The sequence below is a fragment of the Macaca nemestrina genome, chromosome 18 (genome assembly GCF_043159975.1).
Source record: "Macaca nemestrina isolate mMacNem1 chromosome 18, mMacNem.hap1, whole genome shotgun sequence".
In the NCBI taxonomy this organism is placed as follows: Eukaryota; Metazoa; Chordata; class Mammalia; order Primates; family Cercopithecidae; genus Macaca; species Macaca nemestrina.
This window is the reverse complement of record NC_092142.1, coordinates 6,574,957-6,598,413: the sequence shown is the minus strand read 5'-3', so window position 1 is coordinate 6,598,413 and position 23,457 is coordinate 6,574,957. Positions and strand designations below refer to the sequence as shown.

General features: G+C 42.4%; 1 protein-coding gene and 1 long non-coding RNA gene across 2 annotated transcripts in view; both read right to left on the bottom strand.

Annotated features, from left to right (window-relative positions):
* The window catches only part of LOC105467818 (RNA binding fox-1 homolog 1), a 2,482,591-nt gene that overhangs the window by 1,544,478 nt on the left and 914,656 nt on the right, over positions 1 to 23,457 (bottom strand).
* The window catches only part of LOC139359818 (uncharacterized), a 39,346-nt gene continuing 16,939 nt past the window's right edge, over positions 1,051 to 23,457 (bottom strand). The window contains exons 1-2 of the long non-coding RNA XR_011616281.1: positions 10,866 to 23,457; positions 1,051 to 10,756 (exon numbers count right to left, since the gene is read on the bottom strand). The exon at positions 10,866 to 23,457 is cut by the window's right edge and continues 16,939 nt beyond it. This is a non-coding gene — a long non-coding RNA (uncharacterized lncRNA). The remainder of the gene's footprint in view (positions 10,757 to 10,865) is intronic.

The window sequence follows — 23,457 nt, the reverse complement described above, 5'->3', positions numbered from 1 at the left end:
GTGGCAGAGGTTGCAGTGAGCTGAGATTGCACCACTGCACTCCAGCCTGGGCAATAGAGGAAGACTCCATCTAAATAAATAAATAAGAAAACCTAACTTAGGAGCATGTGCCTGTAACAACAACCGAGTCTTGGCCAATCCCAGTGGCTGTACCTCAACCACCCATCCACTGCTGAGTGCTGAAACTGTTCAAATTAGGGCAAACACCAAGCTGGAACCAATCTAGCCCTGTTCTGCACCTCACTTCCGGTTTCTGTACCTCATTTCCCTTTTTTTGTCTATACATCTTCTTCCATCACGTGGCTGTGTTGGAGTCTCTGCGAATCTGCTGTGATTCTGGGCGATGTCTGATTCACGAATTGTTCATTGCTCAATTAAACTCCTTTCAATTTAATTTGGCTGAAGTTTTTTTTTTTCATCAAAAACCTCCTTCTCTACCTCAGCCTTCCAGTGACATAACCTCTCTAAACTCTTCCATGTATAAGAATTCAAATCCTGAAATTTTCTTTTTTCTCCACTCCTTCCCATCTTTCGCCACAATGATGACTAAGTGGTCCATTAGACCTCTCCGGGCCTACTCCTTAGTGGTCCATTAGACCTCTCCGGGCCACATTTTATCTTTAACTTCCACATTTGCAAGTTCTACTCTTGCTTTTAAATTCCATCTACCACGTCAATGACCCTAGAACTAAAGGTCAGTGACCATGTTTTGCTATACTCCCATGACCCCCAAGATCAATGCAATCCCCTTGCTAATCTGCCTGGAATCCTCCCTTCTACCCATTTTCCTACAAATCCGAATGTGGCCAAATGAAGTGACCAACACAGTTCATGTGAGGCTCATTATGAAATGAGCAGGCCTGCTTTTCAGGCACTTTTTCCCAACTCTAAGTTCATGCTGTAGCACCCTGCGGCAGTTCCAAAACTTCTCTATCATGGACACCTTCTTCCTACTCCTGACTCCCTGCTCAGATGCCTCAGCCATCTGCCCTGGACTAAAAACATCTAGGTCAGTGGATCCCAGAGAGAATCCATGGGCAGAGTGTTAAAAAAAAAAAAAAAAAAAAAAAAGGTAAAACAGTGAAAGACCCAGTGAAAATGCAGAACACTGGACAAAGTGAGATAGAGCTCTCATGGTTAAACACAACTCCTTCCAATATTAAACACACTCTGCAAAGAAAAGACCCCTTCCCTCCCCCAGGAGTGGCGGAGGTGAGAGAAAAAGCACTATATATTGCAGGTATCAGAAAGACCTGAAGGTCTTAGCAGTGATCTTAGTTCCAGAAAAATAAAAATATTGATTACCTGTTATCTGACCAGTCCTCTGATGGGTCATTTTTATACATAATCTGTAACGATCAAAACCCATTTTCAAGGTTGTATTGCTATATGCTCATTGCAGATCATCACTTGCCATCAGAGAAATGCAAATCAAAACCACAATGAGACACCATCTCACACCAGTTAGAATGGCGATCATTAAAAAGTCAGGAAACAACAGGTGCTGGAGAGGATGTGGAGAAATAGGAACACTTTTACGCTGTTGGTGGAACTGTAAACTAGTTCAACCATTGTGGAAGACGGTGTGGTGATTCCTCAAGGATCTAGAACTAGAAGTACCATATGACCTAGCCATCCCATTACTGGGGATATACCCAAAGGATTATAAGTCATGCTGCTATAAAGACACATGCACACGTATGTTTATTGTGGCACTATTCACAAGAGCAAAGGCTTGGAACTAACCCAAATGTCCATCAATGAGAGACTGGATTAAGAAAATGTGGCACATATACACCATGGAATACTATGCAGCCATAAAAAAGGATGAGTTCCTGTCCTTTGTAGAGACATGGATGCAGCTGGAAACCATCATTCTCAGCAAACTATCGCAAGAACAGAAAACCAAACACGACATGTTCTCACTCATAGGTGGGAAATGAACAATGAGATCACTTGGACACAGGAAGGGGAACATCACACACCAGGGCCTATTGTGGGGAGGGGGGAGGGGGGAGCAATAGCATTAGGAGATATACCTAATGTAAATGACAAGTTAATGGGTGTAGCACACCAACATGGCACATGTATACATATGTAACAAACCTGCATGTTGTGCACATGTACCCTAAAACTTAAAATATAAAGAAGAAAGAAAAAGGCAAAAAAAGAAAAAAAGAAACTTAAGCTCAAGTTCAGGAGTCTGCATATAGCCAACATCTTTGGGAGCCTGACTGTGAACGTGAGCCTGCCTGGCTCTATGTAGAAGGAAGACATGACCTCTCCCTAAGCTGTTCATACTTAAGCTAGAGAAAGGAAAACAAGCACAAGTTGAAAACAGTTGTCATGGGAAATCCTCCGAAAAATCGCCCATTGGGGCCTGAAACCCTCAGCACCATGCACGATTTCTTCTTTCCTTCTCATGTGAACAGATTAAACTAATAGATTATGAGCATTATTCTTAAGCAACGTATATCAGGGTTGATGTGAGCCTGTTCTTGAAAGATAAGCCGCATATCAGCACTGAGGGAAAATGAATTAAAATGCAAATCTGCGTGTGCCCCCATTGTTAGCCTAGCTTTAATAGATATGTCTCCCTGAATATATCACAGATAAAACTGTCGGTCTCTATCCCAAATAAAGCCAAGCCAAGCTCTAATGACATTTCACTAAGGTTAAAGTTTATAATTGGATTTTGCCATGGGGGGAGTATATAAATGACCTTCACTTTGACCCATAATCTTTGCAGCATAGGCAAAAATTGTTAAAAGGACAAGCAACTTCTCCTCCTCAACCCCATCCCGGAGCAGGGCTTTGAGCACCCAAAGCCTCAGATGCATGCTATGGGGCACACTACATCTTCTGGCCTCCACTCCCTAAGGGAACAATGCCCACTCTGAGGCCCCGGAACCACGTCCAAGAATGATGAGGCCCACCTTCAAGCAGACTACTGACAACAGTTCCATCGAGAACTAAAAAGTTGCTTGGACACTGCATTTTAAAAGTGACTAATAGGTAAGTTAATATCTTTGAGCAAACTCTTCCTTTTGGTCTCCTGAAATTCCCATCTCACTGTCCTCACTATCATCAAAAGAGGCAGTACTGCCTGTGTTGGATAAGATGGGGATCCAAAAATTTGTCAGTCCCCAAAACCAAGAGTAATAAAAGCTTTAAAATAAAAAACAAAATGAAACAATGGAAAAAAAATGTTAGAAGGCTGAAACAAGAGATAACAATAACAGCAGGAGCTACCGTTAGCACTTCAACAGCCAATGGGTAGACCAGGTAAGTGCTCTCAGCTTAAAATAAGAGGCAAGTGGAAGCCAGGCTGGGCGAAAACGTCCACAGAGGAAGTACAACTTGAGTTACGCGTTGAATGGTCGATGCAATTTGGAAAGGTAAGAAAGATTATCAAAGAGCGACTTTCGGCAAACTCACAGAGACAAAAAGAACAGGGACTAGGGACCCTGAACATCACACACGTGTGTTTCAGCTCTTCTGATCCAACACCCTTTGCCCTTCTTTTAGCAACACAAGGCAACTATTCGTCAGCAAATATGCTCCCCTCTCATCCTCTGGCCTTGCCTCCCAACACACAGGCAGGGCCAGGCACCGTGGCTCATGCCTGTAATCCCAGCACTTTGGGAGGCCGAGGCAGGCAGATCATGAGGTCGGGAGTTTGAGACCAGCCTAGCCAATATGGCGAAACCCCGTCTCTACTAAAAATACAAAAATTAGCCAGGTGTGGTGGTGCAGGCTTGTAGTCCCAGCTGCTCGGGAGGCTGAGGCAGAAGAATCGCTTGAACCTGGGAGGTGGAGGTTGCAGTGAGCCGAAATGGAGCCACCGTACTCCAGCCTGGGTGACAGAGCAAGACTCCATCTCAAAAAAAAAAAAAAATCCCACAGTGCTGGGCACATGACTGAGGCTCTTCAGAGTAACCCACTCCCATCAAAGCAGTAACTGGTGTGAAAGTGGGCTTATGATACAGATGGAAAGATGCCGTCCTTATTCAGGCACCAACATTATGCTGAGAGTCAGGGTCTCTCCTTTTCCTGAAAACAAAGGCAGTGATGAAGACAGAGGTTTGGAGTTTCAGGTCACCCTTGTCATCACATGAAGACTGTCTACCTGAGAAAGAAACCAACATGGAAAAAGAAAACAGAGATACGTGATGGAAGGAGGGAGAGGGAGAGAGAGAGTCAGAGAGAGAAAGAGACCTTGATGATCTTATTTTCATTCCCCCCACCCCCGCCCCAAGGAATCCAACCACCTCAAGCTAGATGAGCCCAAGGAACCTTCGGTTAGGTGAGCCACCTTATTCGCTGAATGATGTGTTCAAGCTTGGTCCCCGTCATTTGGACCCCAGAGAGTCCTTATGTGTACAGAGTCAACATGTTCATCAGGACAGCAGGCGGGAAGGCCCGTGAGGTGGAAGATATTTCAGCAGTAGGTCTGGTGTGCTATTTCAAGGTCAGTGACTTCACCGAATTGTCAACTAAGATGCTTTCTACTTTGAGAACCGGAAGCCACCAAAACAGTCTTGATTATTTATTTTTACCAGTTCGAGTAGGAAGAGAAAAGACTACACTCTGAGAACGGCAGCCCTTTGCAGGAATAATTTCCACCCCACTGTATGTGTGCATGTGTGTGGTGCCGGCACACACCTCACAGAAGAAACATTAAGCATCCCTTTCCCATCAAATCAAATCGTTGATGACAACATCCTGGCAATTCCAGTACCTAAGTTTGACGTCTCCCTTTTTTTCATGCATTGGCCCATTTTACCTTTTCCCTACACCTTAAAAATCTCATTTACCTTCCACAGCTGAGTGATCAGACAGCTCAGATTTCTTGTAAATAACCCTTAGCAATCGCTAACTCCTGAAGGAGCTGAACAAAAATGAGGAGAGCATTTCGCTGTAGCCATAAAACATTTCATTTGCCCACGCATGTTGTGAGTTCAGACGTTCACCTGCATATTTATCAGACAAAATTCAAACGAAGCAGGCAGAACTGTTTGCTATTCCAGCTGTACCACCCTGACTAGAGGTTGAAAATATCTAGTCTTAGCAGAGAAAATTCTAACTCAAAATGAATGTCCACCAGAGGGCAGACGTGTTATCTTTATTAGGTTTGGAACTCTCAATTTTGAATTCTGAACTCTTTTGAGTCAGACTTCTGCAAAGAGCTCCTTCCTAGGTGCCGTTATCTTTTTTGTTTTATTGTCTGCAGTATAATGAACCCTGTAACTCATGCCACATGAATAAAAGGACTGCATGATCATTGCTTTATGGTTATTTTGGCACTGGTACGGGTAGTTCAGAAGATTAATATTTTCAACCAAGAATAAGTAAATATAAAAATAATAATGATAATCAGCTGTCATTTATAAAGCACTTACTGTATGTAAAGCCCTTCATTCATCATTGTACATTATCTTGTTCTATCTTCAGGGTAATCTGGTCAGGTGGGTATTAATACTATTATCGTCATTTAACAACTGGGGAAGCTGAGGCTTGGACATTTCATTAATTTATCTGAGATGACATAGCTAAGCTGTGAATGGCAATACCATAGTCATGCCTCAAAGAATCAGAATCCAAATGCTTAAGTTAAAACAAAAGTGTTTTATATATTATTAAATATGCATATAACAATAATATGCCATTTCATATTAAGACCTACTGAACTGTATACTTCCCCCCACACTTTACTTATGATCCTTTAATGAAATATTCAACTTTGTAGGGCTCTGTGATTTCTGACATGGTATTTAGCATTATGCAGAAGTAAGCTTTTCAAGGACACTGACAGTCTTCTTGTAATGAGTTCCACTGAGTGTGTTTACAAGCAATTAAAATATTTCCATATAGGCTGGGCACGGTGGCTCACACCAGCACTTTGGGAGGCTGAGGGGGGTGGATCGCCAGAGGTCAGGAGTTCGAGAGCAGCCAGGCCAAATAGCAAAACTCTGTCTCTACTTAAAAAAAAAAAAAAAATTAACCAGGTGTGGTGGTGCACACCTGTAGTCCCAGCTACTTGGGAGGCTGAGGCATGAGAATCGCTCGAACCTGAGAGGCAAAGGTTACAGTGGGCCAAGACAGCACCACTGCACTCCAGCCTGGGCGATGAAGCAAGACTTCATCTCAAAAACAAAAAGCAAAAAACAAACAAACAAACAAACAAACACCACCGATATAACAACGCAAAAAGGAACTTCGTGGAAAACATCACGTCTAACTAATATATATATTTTGGAAATGTAACATTCCTCAGGATACAAATAGGTATGCAAAGAACAATCCTATCACTTAAAGAGTTAGCTTTCAGAAATCTAGTTTAATTTATATTTATTTATAGTATCATCAGGCTTATGATATTTTTTAAAATCTAGTAATTGACATTAAATATAATTCAAAGACACAGAAGTACAAATATCTGCCTAATTTTGCATATGTAGACTAATGTCAAAGTAAACAGTTCCTTCTGTAGTGTATAGTCTTTGGATGATGATTAATATCACAGAATGTATGGTCACAGAATATAAAACACAATAGAAGAGGCAACAATGAGTACAGCATGAGGACCAAAGTTAAAAAAATTATATCAATAATTTTTGTTAAATAAGTAGATTTCAACTACTCTTGTCACAAAAATGTAACTCTGTGACGATAAATATGTTAATCTGCTTCTCTGTTATTACCACTTTACTATACGTATCCCATAACATCATATTGTAAACCTCAAATATACATAATAATAAAGCATAGAGGCAACATCTGACAACCAGAAACTGAACCTCTTATTTCCTCCCTACATGAGCCTTTCTAATTATTCCCCTGGCATTTAATTAAGGTTAGACAAAAAATATTCCTTTAGGTACACATCACTTTATAAATACTGAAGATGTAGGTGACAATGCCAGACTGACCTGGCATCTTTACAAATCAGTGGTTTTACAATTTATTTAAAAATATGACAGTGTGAAACATTTTGGAAAGAACAAATAATAATAACCAGTAAAGTCTCTGCCATCTTGAAGCTAAGACATCAAGAGACTTCTCAGGCTTACAGAACACCCAACATTTGTATGAAAATCCCATTGTCAATGAACAACAAATTAACATCCAAAATCAAGCAAAAACCAGAAAAGAAAAACTCCATGATTTATCTGATTTGTCAAGTCCTGGAACCTTTTATCTACTAAGGTATTTAGTATAACCAAGGACTATAACAACAAAGAACATACTAATCGTTTATACTCAAACAGGATTCCTTTGTGCAAAATGAAATTCTCAGATGAAATTTAACATGCTCCCAAAAGCTGTTCATCTTTTAACATTTCTCAAAACGTAAGTGCCTTGACACATATTCTCTGGTCTTTACCTCCCCCCAAAAGTAATGTACGAAACGCTCTATTTGTATTTTGGCCAGGTGAGTCCCCTTCGCCTGGTCCCAGTCTCATCACTTCCAGAAATAATCTTTTCAGCCAAAATGCATCCCATTCTAGGTATCTACTTATATGGCATCCCTTCCTTCAGTGCTATGTCTAAAGGGTAATTCAGAATTAATTTTCTCTGGGTCTCATTTCATCTAGAGTTACTGCTGTGGCTCAAAAGTACGTTATGGGATGGGCGCAGTGGTTCACGCCTGCAATCCAGCACTTTGGGAGGGTGAGGCAGGTGGATCACCTGAGGTCGGGATTCAAGACCGGCCTGGCCAACGTGGTGAAACCCCGTCTCTATTAAAAATATAAAAATTAGTCTGGCATCGTGGTCCATGCCTGTAATCCCAGCTACTCAGTTGGCTGAGGCAGGAGAATTGCTTGAACCTGGGAGGTGGAGGCTGCAGGGAGCCGAGATCATGTCACTGCACGTTAGCCTGGGCGATAGAGCAAGACTCCATCACACACACAAACACACTCACACACGCACACACACACACACAAAAGCACATTGTATGTCCATTCTCCTCCATTTGTTGTTTATAAACATCTTGTAACATGCAACATTATGAACTTTCTTTGGGGCTTGAATTTCTCCCTTGAGCTTTTCTTCCCTCGGAAACACTGTTAGCACTGTTCTTGGGTGAAGAACAACCTTCTGCACCATTTCACTGGAAGTGATCTATGTTTCACTGGCCCTGCATTTCCTTCCTTAAACAGATAATAGTTGTCACTTTTCACATAGATGTACCACCCACTTAAAAATCAAGCCATGAGTATGCCTGGCACTTCCTGTTAAAATACAGAAATCCGGGCCTGGCGTGGCGGCTCACAACTGTAATCCCAGCACTTTGGGAGGCGGAAGCAGTTGGATCACAGGAGGCCAGGAGTGTGAGACCGGCCTGCCAACATGGTGAAACCTGGTCTCTACTAAAAATACAAGAATTAGGTGGGTGGAGTGGTGTGCCTGTAATCCCAGCTACTAGGGAGGCTGACACAAGTGAATTGCTTGAACCTGGAAGGCGGAAGTTGCAGTGAGTTGAGATCACGCCACTGCACTCCAGCCTGGGCGAAAGAGTGAGGCCCAGTCTCCAAAACTAAACAAATAAAAATACAGAAATCCTGTTCTTTGGAAATCTGCACTGTGTGCATCTGACATTCATAAAAAAGGCGTTTTCTTTTCTATAATGATTTTGCAGCTAATGCTGGTTAATAACTAAGAAAAAATGTCCGACTTTCAAAAATAAGTACCCTTAATTGGTTGTGAAGGACTGAGAGGGCTTCCTGCCCCTGCAGCTTCTGAAAGTTTATTTGGCTGGAAAGCATGTACTCTGACACCTCCTTTAGTTTAACCTACTCAAAGTTTGTTCCCAGTGATTAGGGGGCTGGTTAGATGCTTCACAAAGGAAAAATGTCTGTTGGTAACAGTAACACAGAGCATGGTAATTTCAATCTTGGAGCAAGACAGAAACGAGAAGCTCAGTTTCTCCAAATGTAAGCCAGGCGTGTGTAGAGGACAATGACTTTTTCTGGGCAGGATAGAAGCAATCAGCTCCAGCTCCTTCAAAGGGGCTCTACCACCCTAAATGATGTTGGGCATTTGTCATTTGAAAGTCACCGGGGAAGGAGGCAGATGACATGCAATTCCTTTCCAGACATATTTCCTGAGTGTTTATGTTTGGACGCAGATGTTCAATTCTACGAGGTTTTCTCTGCAGGACACAACCCCTGCTTCCCTTGTGTGGGCTATTTTGTTAGTCAGTTGCCCCAGTCAATGAGATGGAGAGAGAGTAAGAGTGTAAGATGATTTATTGACGAAGTAATCAATCCTTCTTTTTTTTTTTTTAAAGACATGGTCTCACTCTGTCGCCCAGGTTGGAGTGCAGTGGCACGATCTTGGCTCACTGCAACCTTTGCCTCCCAGGCTCAAGCGATTCTCCTGCCTCACCCTCCTGAGTAGCTGGGATTACAGGCGTGCACCACCAGGCTCAGCTAATTTTGGTATTTTTAGTAGAGATGTGGTTTCACCATGTTGGCCAGGCTGGTCTCGAACTCCCGACCTCAGGTGATCTGCCCGCCTCGGCCTCGCCAAGTGCTGGGATGACAAGCAGGAGTCGCTGTGCCCAGCCAGTGATCACTTCTCCATTCATTTATTTAACAATTGTTTATTAAGGCCGGATCAAGAGGCAGGGCTGAAGAACAAAGCTGGGAAACACCCCTGTGCTCATGGAGCTTGAATTCCATTGCCAATAGAACGCAGGAGAGAGAGAGGACACAGATGAATAAGGGCTAAATGTTCTAGTCATGATAAAGCAGGATCATGTGCGGAGAGCGATGAGGGCAATCTCAGAGAAGGCTGTCTGAGGAAAGGACACTTGGGATTAAGGCATTCATGGGACAGCAGAGCTGATCTTCAGACGATCAAGAGACATCAGCAAGTGCAAAGACCCAAGATAGGATGGAATAAAGCTGGCTCCTAGAGGAATGACTGTAGTTGCAGAAGGCAAGATGGGAGTGATGCCATGAACCAGGTTACGGAGAGCCTTGCAAACAAGGATGAGGACTTCCAGCTTTGTTCTCACAGAACCATTGTGTGATAAAGCCACTGGGAAGAGACAGGAAAGGATGCGTGCATTTAAAGCATCACTCGGGCTGGATGGAGGAGAATCTAGATGCAGGAGCTGTTTATGAGGCTCTGGTAGTAATGTCTCAAAGATGATGGGTGTTTGCCCAGGGTGGTGGTGCTGGAGGTGCCAAGAGGTGAGCAAGCTCCCAATACAAAAGGGAAGCGAAGCATCAAGGTTGGCTTCCCTTTTTTGGGCAAGTATATTTTCGCTGCTCTTGTCACAGAAAAAAAGTTTGTGAGATGATAAATATGTTAATCTGCTTCTCTATCATAACCACTTTGCTCTCTCTATATATATCCCATAATATCATGTTGTATACACATCAAATAAACACATTAAGAAAAAAACAGAGGCAACGTTTGACAGCCAGAAGTCGGACCTCTTACTTCGTCCCTAAATTGGCACTCCTTTTACAATTGTTCCCCTTGCATTTAATTCAGGTTAGGAAAAAATATTTCTGCAGGTACACATTACCTTCTAAACCCTGTAGATTTCGGTGAAGATGTCAGACTGGCCTGGCATTTTTATGTATCAGTAAATGCCTCAATGAGGCATAAGCATCTTCAATGAAGGCAAGAACAATCACAGGTATCTTCTATTGACCTGTGGTGGGAAGAGGTGTAAGTCAGTCTCACGTTCCCTTGGGAAGCACCAGGCTACTATGTCCCACAGTTCTTACAGCACCTTAGACGAGCAAAAGAAAAGAGTAGCACAAGTTTTAGGAGATACTGATTTAATACTGGGTATCTTCTTCTTGGCACTTTGGAGGAGAACTGTTATTTTGTATGCCTACCTCAAGTCAGTCTTCTGTCATTTTTGTACGTGTGGGCAATGGGTGGAACCAAATCACATCCCTGCAAAATCTTTAAGGAAACACAGAATGAAGCTGCACAAAATTAAAGTTAAGAGCACATTCACTGCACATAGTTCTTGATAGTAACATGACATTTCCTCATCTGTCTGAGACATGGGAAGGTCAATGGACAGAGTGAAAAAAAGCAGGAGGGGAAGGCAAACTTTCCTCCATTCAACAAGTCTTTATTGGGTTCTCCATATATGGCAGACCCCGTGCTGTGTGCACTGGAACTGGATGGCTTCTGCCTTCAAGCACTTGTAGTTCTCTAGCGAACACAAACGTCCTCAAACAATGCCCATGGTAAAATTAAAATCACTATTCCAAGCACTAAGAAGAGGGGAGCTTGTCTCCCCAAAAACCTATGACAGAGGCCATGTGCAGTGGCTCACGCCTGTAATCCCAGCATTTTGGGAGCCCAAGGCGGGTGGATCACGAGGTCAGGAATTCGAGATCAACTTGGCCGACATGGTGAAACCCCATCTCTACTAAAAATACAAAAATTAGCCCGGTGTGGTGGCATGTGTCTATAGATCCAGCTACTTGGGAGGCTGAGGCAGGAGAGTCGCTTGAACCTGGGAGGCGGAGGTTGCAGCGAGCTGAGATCACGCCACTGTACTCCAGCCTGGGTGACAGAATGAGACTCCATCTCAAAAATAAAAAATCAGCCAGGCATGGTGGTGGGTGCCTGTAATCCCAGCTCCTCGGGAGGCTGAAGCAGGGGAATCGCTTGAACCCAGCAGGTGGAGATTGCAGTGAGCCGAGAGTGCGCCACTGCACTCCAGCCTGGGCAACAGAGGGAGACTGTCTCCAAAAAAACAAACAAACCAACAAACAAACAAAAAACAAAAAACCTATGACAGAGAAATTTCACCAAGTCAGAAAAGGTTAAAAAACCAACTTCACTTTTAATAGGCACCTAAGTCAATTCTCTCTTAGAATTCAAGTTCCCAGACATGCCCTCTCCACAGTTTCCCAGAGCAATATAATTGTAGAGAACATAGTATTTAAACGCAGAAAATTGGACCATTTACTTCTGTCACACACACAGCAAAATGTCTTCAGGTAAGCTCCTCAAGACAGGGACTTTTGTCTGACTTTTTATCTGTCATCCACAATGCCTAACTCATGGGCGCTGCTCAATAAATATTTGCTTAATGAAAGTAACAATTTAAAAGAAAGTCAAAAACGCCACTCCATTTGCTAGAACATTACAGCTAAAATGACAGTAAGTTTCACTGAAAGGTAATCATGTATAAGTATTCCAATAAAAATCAAATCTGAGTTTTATATAAAAATCAAATGAGATTATTTATGCGTGAAAATCAAAGAAGGCCGCACAGGCACGGGGAGACTGGTATGGGCTGCCATTATTTCCATCTCTATTGACTAACAAGCTGAACCCCACTGAACTTCTGAGACGGAACTAAACAGCCTTGCTCACAATATCTGATTGCCATAGGTGCATCACCTGTGACGCAGAACCTTCACTTCCGTCCACCCACTTTCAGCAAAATACTGATTCAGACACGTCCAGGGCCCCGCCAGCCAGTTGCAAACATTGCATTCTTCAGATTAGCATCGTGTCTGATACCTAGTGACTAAAATGGACATCATTGTTGGTTGCCCAGAAGCCACTCCACTTTCACTTTGTAAAAGCATCCTGGTTTTACCTGGGGGAATTTCCCCACTCCTAGTTTCCATATGGTTTGGAGATGGCTTGCTGTATCATTATCCTCCATCTTCAAATGTGGTCACATGACCAGGTTCAGCCAATTAGTATATCCCATCTTTCTACTCATAGTAATTAGTTTAGGAATCAACATACGACTTAAATCCATCCAATGGGATCTAATCTTGGTGCTTTCAACTCTTGGAAAAAAGGTAGCTTTCTTTTCACTGGAGTTCACAAAGATGACAGGACGTAAGTCTGACATTGCTGATAATTATCTTAGCAAAATCCACTTGGCAAGAAACATAACACAATGGAGAGCAGAGTTACATAAGCCTATAACTTATTTAAACCTATAAATTCAATTTTGCGTCATATAATTACAATATAATTATGTAGGCGTTTTACATATATATATAAAAAAACATGTATTTATATATGCATATAAATTAAACCTAGAAATTAAGCTTACAAATAAACTTCTTTGGCTTAACTCAGTCATGGCTGGGTATTTAGTATTTTCAAATAAGAGTCCAAAAATAGAAAGACAAATGGTAAAAGGCATATAGTCCTGGCAGAATAGGATTACTACAGTTAGGAAATAAAAATACAGAAAGTCTAGCTAAATTTGCACTTCAGATAAACAACTAAAATGACTGGTGTAAATATGCCCTCATGAAATATTTAGGCCATACTGATACTAAGGAAAGATATTCATTGACTCTCTGAAATTCAAATTTAGCTGGGCATCCTGTATTGTATCTGGTAACCATTTGCCCAGAGAAGTAGGGACCTGGTTCTGGGCTTACCTTGGCCACGTGTTTGCTGTGTACACTGAAAGTTGTATCATCACCTCTACATTTATGTCTCCTTTATTTGTACACTTTGAAGGGAACATAAATAAATGAAATCATAAAAATATATTAAATTTATTTTTATAAATGATTTATAAAATGATTTATTTATATTAGAGGCAGGGTGGCTCACACCTCTATTCCCAGCACTTTGGGAGGCCATGGTGGGAGGATCACTTGAGGCTGGGAGTTAGAGAGCAGCCTGGACAACATAGCAAGACCCCATCTCTACAAAAAATGAGAAACACAATTAGTCACTGCCTACCTATAGTCCCAGTGACTTGGGAGACAAAGGTGGGAGGATCACTTGAGCCTAGGAGTTTGGGGCTATAGTGAACCATAATCATGCCTCTGCTGTCCACTCTGGGTGACAGAAGGAGACCCTGTCTCTTAAAATAATAAGAAATAAAATACATTTAAATAAATCTATTATACAGACCACCCATTTCAGCAAGAATGCCCACTTATGAGTAACATAAGAGCCCCCAATGGACTGAAATAAGCATGTCTCTGGTTTCACCCACGCTACCACACAAGGAGGGGGAACAACTCAGGTCAGTGGCAGAGTTGGCCACTGGGAAGTGGGGAGGGAAGTCCTCTTGGATCCCCCCACAACCCCCAGTATTGTCCCGCAAGTGTTTGGCCACCTCTTCTCACTGTTACATGTTGGACTCAACAGCTGCCCACACAACTGTGTCAAAAGAAAGAAAATACGCATTCTCTTTCCTATAGCTCCTTGAAGATCAGGAAACTCTCTCAAGGGCATGCGCCATTTGAGCTCTTCACATACATGGGCATGTTCATCTAAGACAAATCACTGGCGAGGAAATGTTTTATTATTGGTCAGAGCATTTTACGATCAGCCAAAGCCAACCAAGATTCACTCGGTGGGGCTAGAAAAGGCCGCTACGAAACAAATGGCTTCCCAATCCTTTAACAAAATCAATGTTCCATTAGCTGTGGGGGAAGCAGGAGAGGTAACTGTGAGGTAGGTGATGGACAGTGTCTGCATATTCCTGCATTAGTTCATGTGTGCTAAGAGGTCACGGAAACCTCTATTAGGAAAAACATAAATGGATGCTGATTCTTAAAAATGTTTTAGAAAACTGGATGGAATAAAGAAATGAACATGAATCCTAGCTAAACAAAAGGCTGGGCTGAAATCCTACTGGGTTTCTGTGGCTTCAGGTGGATCCCCTCATTTTTCTCTGCCCCAGTCTCCTACTTTATAAAACAAGAAACAGAGTTCCTAACTCACGAAGAGTGGGGAGGATTAAATGATACCCTACAGGTTAAGCACTTATCAGAGTGCCTGGCATAGAATGCATTTCAAATGTCAGGTGCTGATACCATCTTTAAATGCTCAGCAAAAGACATAATTAAAAAGACTCTCAACAGAGTGAAAAATAAAGTGGGTTCTTTTAAACTTTAAAAATAAGTGAGTTCCAAAAAAGAAAAAACACTGGCACAGCAGAGTCCCACACGGAAGCCTCCGCTGTTAGCCACCTGCTGTCCTCCCATCAGGCTCCACGGGGACCACTTCAAGGAGTCTGAGTCTGGGTCATTGTACTCAGAGTTAAGAGTTGGTGGGATAGAAAGTCGGCCCATAATGGTTTGCTCTGAGACCTTGATGTCATTTACATAGGCCACTGCGCAGCCAGCAGATGGCAACGCCTTCTGGTCACTGCCGACGTGGGACATTTCTTAACCAGTAACCTGGAGGTTAAAAGCTCCTTCTCCCATTACCAAGTCCTTGAAGTGGTTTACATGAACAGGGGGAAAATCTACCTTCCGGATCATAAAACACATGCTGTACATCTCGAGGTTTCTACTTACTCAACAGATGGCCCTTCTAGTCTCACTCTGTTTCTAAATCTGTGGGCCAGGCTGCCCTGATGTGTTCCTCAATCGTGCACAGCTCCACGGCACTGAACACTGAACTGCACTGTTTGTCTCTTGTTTTATTAGGAAACCACCATTCCATGTCTCAGTCTCCTAGGGCTTGTCTCCTGGATGCCCCAGAGGAACAAGTGGCAGATTGTAATGTCCAAAGTCGTCACTGGGCAGGACTTACTCCAAATTACCTTTTCCTTTTTTAAATATGTACAATGGATTTTATTCTCTATAAAAAATGTCTACAGAAACACTAAACAAAAGAAGTTCCAGAACAGAATGGAAACTATGCAGCATTCCCACTTCCCCCAATAAAAATTTATATAATTGACCTTTGTTAGCAAAAATTTTCAACAATGGAAATATGGAGAATATTTAGTAAAACAAAAAAGAAAACCATTTTGAATATTAAATATAAAATATAGTTGCTTGCTAATTGAATTCTTTTTTACCTATGGAAACACACAATTGCTTCTTATTACCCTTTCAATTTTTTTACGTTGTTTTCTATTTGTTCTTATATTCAAATGAACAGGCTATTTTCAAATTAACACACAGTACGACCTGTAGTCACATTAATAATGAGAAAGACGTTTACCTTCCAGACATTTCAAATTTCCTAAAACATTCATTAACTAATATTTTCTTTGCTCAACCCCGCATCCCATTTCTTCTTTGCATTCATATTCATTCCCTTAGTTTCCCCGCTTCTGATTCCAACACCAAGAGTAGATTCCCTTTCCAAGAAAACAGCAATAATGCCTGAGAGGTACCAGATTTAGATCATTTCATCAGCTTCATCATCTTCATCACCACTGGATCCCACCCCCCTTATCCCTACCTTACCTCAAAGATCTTACAGGAAAAAAAAATACGTATATGATAATAGATTCACTACCTGGCTTATTCAGATACAATACTCTGCCTGCATGGTAGTTGTTTTACAGTTACAATGCCTATGTGGCATACAATACCCTGATCTAGAATTATCAACAAGGAAAATACTTATTCGTAACCTTGCTTATACCATTATCTTTATATTAGGTTGGTGCAAAAGTAATTGCAATCTTTGTCATTACCTTTAAAAGCAAAAACCGTAATTACTTTTGCACCAACCTAATAACCTTGTAAGGCAAGTAATGTGACAGTTGCCCATTTTGCAGATGACCAAGTCGAGGCTGAGAGATAACTGGCTTGCATGATATTACAGGCTTAGTAAGTGTCAGCATGAGATTATGACACAGGACTATCGATTTCAAAACCCTTGCTGTGTGAATCACCAGGCTATGCCAATGGAGGTTTCCATGAGGTCTGGACTTATCCTGATTTTGAACCCACAGCCTCTATTCAAACCAGATATAACTATACCCTTTTGTTTTGTTGTGATGTTCTTGACATACTGTATTTGATAAAATTAGAACGAAGTCACCTTACCTCAGGAATGGAAAACCAAACATCGTATGTTCTCACTCATAAGTGACAGTTAAGCTATGAGAATGTGAAGCCCTAAGAATGATATAACAGGCCAGGCACGGTGGCTCACACCTGTAATCGCAGCACTTTGGGAGGACGAGGTGGGCGGACCACCTGAGGTCAGGAGTTCGAGACCAGCCTGGCCAACATGGTGAAACTCTGTCTCTACCAGAAATAAAAAAATAAACCATGCACGGTGGTGGCACCTGTAATCCCAACTACTAGGAAGGCTGAGACAGGAGAATCGCTTGAACTCGGGAGGCAGAGGTTGAAGTGAGTCGAGATCGTACCACTGTACTTCAGCCTGGGCAACAGAGGGAGACTCCATACCAAGGCAGGGGCGGGGGGCGGGGAAGATACAATGAACTTTGGGGATTTGGGGGAAGGGGTGGGACAGGGTGAGGAATAAAAGACTACAAATTGGGTTCAGGGTATACTGCTTGGGTGACAGGTGCACCAAAATCTCAGAAGTCACCACTCAAGAACTTACTCATGTAACCAAACACCACTTGTTCCCCCAAAACCTATGGAAATAAAAAATATATAAAATTAAAAAAAAAAAAAACAGAAAAACTATGCCCCTTTTAAGAGAGATATTCAAATCCTCATAAAACAGGAAATAGGCCTAGATCCAGAACCTAAATTGCAACGAGGGTGGCACTGAGCTAACTCTTAAAACCAGCCACTTATTTCCTCTCTGTGTTTCCTTATCAGCTCATGAGACTTCAATGCTCCTCTCTCTTTGTTCAGGAAAGGTCTCTGTTTCTCTCATCTCTAAGAGGGCATTTTTTGGGACAGATGTTCAGGAACAGGAGCTCTCTGGGGTCTGTTTTCTGCTGAGAAAACGTGGCTCATCTTGAGTTATGGGTCTGTGGGCCCACATGGAAGATGTGGTCCACATATCATACGTGATTTGAAGGTGGGAAAGCCATAGATAGCAGACATTGCTTAGCAATTTTCAATCAAGCGCGTGTAGTAATGTTTCTAGGGTAATTAGATTCATGACCTGCCACAGGGAACAATTTCTTCCACTAACTTATCTGGACTACAGATACAAGCATAAACACTCCAGTGGGGCCTCTAAATTCTGACCCAAACTTGAGCTGATCCGACTTTCATCTCATGCCAGAAGCTGCTTTCTGAATTATGGCAGCTTTCCTGCTTCTACCTTGAAGTAAACAGGCCTCTGGGAGTTTCAACAGCCACTTAAGACTTTTCTATGCATATTTGGATGAAGCAAACAGCAGCTAGTTAAAAAGACAGAGAGAGAGAGAGAAAGAGAGCAGGAGAAAAGATGAGGGGGTGGGAGGAATAGAGAGAGAGAAAGAACTAAGCTGTCCTCAGCTTCTTGCTCCTATAAATTAAGTATCAAAGCCTCTATTAATTATGTTATTCCATTGGATCGACTCAGACAATATTATGCCAGCATATATTTTACATTTTAATATGACACAGGATTGTATTAGTGTATTCCATCAGCTTTGATGGATACCTAGATCTTCAGGGTGTTTTTTTTTTCCTGGCCAATAAAGGAAAACCATAAAGGATATTACAAATTTAAATAAGTGTGGGAAGTGTGAAAATCATTTAGAAACCCAAGGAATGGCTATTCACATTGCAAGAGTAGTTCATTAGTGTTCAGCTATTCAGTTGTCTATATTAAAGCTTCTTTTTTCTGCTTTTAAGCAAGCAACTTCTATACCATCTTAATAATACTCTTCAAGGATTTCAAGACACAGTTCAGCCAAGCTGCAAAAGAACCATTAAATGCAGAGATACCTTGTTAGTTCTCCCCCTTACTACTCAACACAGGCAAAGAAAGAAACGAGACCTGAAACGCAAACATATTCTTCACTCTCTCATACCCACACTGTGTGGTTTTCCGGGCACACAGCAGTGCCTGTATAGCCTCATTAATATCTCCCCCTCTTCTAACAAACAAATCTGTTTCAATTAGGATTGTGATATTTGGGCTGTAATCTATTAAACGCATGAAGATGGAGAATGACATAAAAGACGGATTATGGGCCAGTTGCGGTGGCTCACTCCTGTAATCCCAGCACTTTGGGAGGCCGAGGCAGGTGGATAACCTGAAGTCAGGAGTTTGACACCAGCCTGATCAACATGGTGAAACCCCATCTCTACAAAAAAATACAAAAATTAGCCGGGTGTGGTGGTGCGTGCCTGTAATCCCAGCTACTTGGGAGGCTGAGGCAGGAGAATTGCTTGAACCGGGGAGGCAGAGGTTGCAGTGAGCCGAGATTGTGCTACTGCACTCCAGGCTGGGTAACAGAGCAAGACTCCATCTTGAGAGAAAAACAAAACAAAACAAAACCAAAAACTAATTATTCAACAGTAATGCAATTCCTGAAAACAAATGGTGTCGGGGTTCCTTAAGCCTGGCCACTAACTTGGGAGAACACCCCAAATAGATGTCCACCTCCTCTTCTATATACAGGAAGAGTATGGGAGGAAAAGAGATTCAGCTAATATGTATTTATGGAGGGATGATGAATAAGGAAACCATAGTCATAGTCATAGTCCTGCCCTCCAAAGCTGACCTTCTAGTGGGATCCTGTAGACTTCATAGAAGATTCTCCTTTCTGAATCTGTAAGGAAGGAGGACCCATCCTGGAGAACAGCAGCAACATCTAAGCTGGGAGAAAAGAGACCAAGGGGCTAGCACAAAAATAGGGAGGCCGAGGTGGCAATCAATGAGTTGCCGGAAAATGCAAATAATTCAGCTGCACATCAAGACAATCTGACATGGTGCAAATGATCTCAGGTGGGGAAAACTGACTCATTCATTCATTCCAGAAATATCTGGAGGCTTCTGATGTCCCAGGCACAAATCTAGCTCTTAGGGATAGAGATAAACAAGACCCAGTCCCCAGCCCTCATGCAGTTTAGAGTCGACTGGTGGAAAGAGGAAGGGAAAAGATCATTAGGACCATCAATGAGATAATTTCCATGAGTGTGTCATGCTGTGGGTGAAATAAACAGAATAGGCAGAGAAAATAAAGGGGGACAGGAGTAACACCTCTCTGCAATGGTGGCCTTGCAAGAACTAGCATTCATTTGGCTCATTTGAGAAGGAAAAAAATAGAGAACAGAGCTGGTCAATATAGGCACTAATTTTATCTTATTATTACTGTTTTTTTTTTTATGGAAAAGAGAAAGGAAAGAATTTCCAGAAGTAGAGCTCCCCTTCTCACCTAGGCACTGTTGTTTACACAGACCTTGAGATAGATCCTCACAACTTCAGCTCCTCTCTCCTGGTTCTCTGCCAGCCCCTTTAAAGTGTGAATCAATGATGGTTCTCACTCTGGGTAAAAGTCATAAACATCTGAGTAAACTCCCTGGGGATTCTGTTAATCCAAACTTGAGGACCTCAGGTGCACACAGACCTCAAGGTCCTCTTGCCAACCCTCTCTGGTCTCACCATATGCTTCCTCTCAGCATCACCTCCAGCAGCTGTGAGCTCTAGGCTGCTAACATCTCATCATTTCCTATGACCAACAGTCACGATTTTTCATGACCTACCATACCAACATCTCGCCCCACAGTGGGCAGAACTGCACTCTACATCTGCTGAATCGACAGAGGGAATGCTGACATTCCAGGAGCTATGATTTTGAATGTCCGCGATCCCCTAAGAGTTTAACGTATTTTCTCACCTCCATCTGAATCCGTTACTGTTCAATAAGCCTTTTGTTCAGTGCACATTTGTATAGCAATTTATAGTTGGCAAACCACTTTCATGAAGATTCACATTTTACCAAGCTATTAGGCCATAAATGTTCTCCAAATAAGTTCTATCCTCCCAGCATTGCTGAAGTGCAGGTAAGAGAATCAAATATCTTTCTCCAGTCTTAAAGGTAATGAACAGATAACGTGCTTCTCTTCTGGGGCTGGCTGGATAGAATAAAGTGTCAGCATTCTACATTTTGCCTAACCCAGGAAAGCAGCAAGACATAGCTATTCAAACCTGGAAGAAAAAGACCCAACGCATCAATGTGTATCTAGCACCTACCTCATCTAAGGGATGCTCACAGGCACCTTAACTCTCATCCAATCAGCACCAGCTGCTGAATTTCTGGGGCCCGATGCAAAAATGAAAATGCACATCCCATCACTGAATAATTATTAAGAATTTCAAGATGGTAAAAGCAAAGCATTAAAGCAAACACGGGTACTTCTAAGAACAGAGACCTGTGCCTCTGCACCGAATCCTCCTAGCAAAACTTCAAACTTCCTCATTTTACATAGGAGGCAAGATTAAGTAACTTGTCCAGGGACACACAGCTGGTAAAGGGATCAACAGACATTCAAGCCCAAAGTACACTTGGTCTATTTACTGGCAACACAAGGAGCCACACACATGCATATGCGTGCGCGCGCGCACACACATACACACACACACACACACACACACACAGAACTTAAATGATTTTACTCCAAAAATTAAGGAGGCTCCCAAAGCGCCCAACAAAATGAGAAACCTTAATGACTTCATGCCCTTTAGAACTGCTAAGTATTTGTTTGCATTTCATTAAATTTGCAAAGTAAAACTTGATTTAAAATTCCAAGGCTCCATTTCAATGATCTGCATTTGGGGCTTCGATGAGATGGTTGAACAAATGAGGTGTGAGACCCCTTTTCTTTTTTTTTTTCCTACTCTGTGAGCCTTGGAATTTTTTAATGAAAAAATGTCGTGGCACATGAATCATTACGTGGTGGGGAGGGGGGGAAATACTAAAACCTGATTGCATTATTGAATTCTAAAACTCCTCCAGATTAGATGAAACTACTTCAGATCTCTAGGGACAACATCCCAACTCGGCCCTTGTGGTTTTAGTTGATAGGCAATCTTTCTCACTATTAGATAAAACAAAGCATGGCAAATGAACTTTACTGTGGATCTCTCCAGCTTTTTTCTAGCTGGGTCTCCCACGCTAACTGTGTCCTGCCCGTTCTACATTACCAGCATTTTAGAGAACATAGTCACTCGATGAGGTAGCCTTATTCAAAAGGCATTCATCTACCACATAGGTGCCAGGCAAGTGGCTCTTGTTGGTCCTAATTTGATAAGGTTTTCCTGCCTTGAAGGTGGTGAGATTCAACCTGAGACTCAAAGAAGAGTGAGCCATCCATGCCAGCAGCTGGGGGATGAGTGTTCCAGGAGGTGGGAGCAGGACAAAATTCTAGGACTAGAATGAGCTTGAGGAATTTCAGAAATAGAAAAGCGCAGCAAAATGAACAAGGAAGTACAACCAGCACATTGGCAATTTGTTTGCTTATTTTGAGACGGAGTCTCACTCTGTTGCCCAGGCTGGAGTGCAGTGCCACTATCTTGGCTCACTTCAACCTCCACCTCCCAGGTTCAAGCAATTCCCCTGCCTCAGCCTCCCAAGTAGCTGGGATTACAGGTGCATGCCACCACACTCGGCTAATTTCTCTATTTTAGTAGAGACGGGTTTCACCATGTTGGCCAGGCTGGTGTCGAACTCCTGACCTCAGGTGATTCACCCGCCTTGGCCTCCCAAAGTACAGGGATTACAGGTGTGAGCCACCAGGCCCAGCCTACACCACCAGTTTAGAAACCAGACTTTGGCTTCTGCCAAAGGGAGGGTCTGAGAACGACAGGAGTGGGTCAGGAAGATCAATTTAAGAGAAGGCTGTAGGAGACCCTTGAGAGTTGGGACTGAAGGCAAGGTCATAGCAATGGAGATCACCAGAAGTGAGGGGATTTGATTCTGCATTTTGCAGAATGCTAACCCAGCCTGGGTGCTTGGGACTGGATCTATTCGGGAAAGGCTTGTGTTAGGTCACAGCTTGGGATCGGAGAAAAGCAACACTGGCCTGTACTTGTGAGAACACAGAATGGAAAGGAAGGAAAAGTATGAAAACCAGTCACCACCACCAAGAGCAGCCAGCAGAGGACGCAGAGAGAACATTTAGCCAGCAAGACAGACCATCTATGAAAGGAGGATCTGAAGAGGTCCTTTTAGGTAACAGTTGAAGTGGGATGGAAGAGGCCCTTCAAGAAAGTGTTTATCTGGCTCTCTATCCATGCAAATTCTGATTCCGTGGGTGGAAGCTGGGACCTGAGTCTCTATATCTCTAACAAGCTCCCAAGGCGATGCTGATGCAGTGGGTCTACAGATGGCCCTTGGAATGGTGAAACTTTAATGCATGACCAGTGGGAGGAGGTGGTGCTAAGGATGTTGTGGCAAGATAAACATGAACAGCCACGTGACGCCTTGCTTCAGAATCGTCTACCATTTCTTGATGCCTCTGAGATACTAACAGTTATACTGCCCATGTTTCTGCAATTAAGTGGAGCTTGAATCTCCCCTTAAAGCTCAAAACAGTACTGAGAGGATGCTCACTCCTTTCTGTAAGACATGGAGACTCTGGAAGGTTCAGGAAAGGTATAATGAACAACAAAGATGATGATATCACTTTTAAAAAAATAACAGCTTGATTGAGACATAAGTCATATACTGAAAAGTTTGCCCTTTTACTTTTGAATCCTATTCCGTGCCCAGCATCGTCCTAAGGACTTTATATTTTATACTTGTGAAAACAGTCACCTACTCTTTCTAAAAGCAGAAAATGCCAGTATCAGTAGCCACTG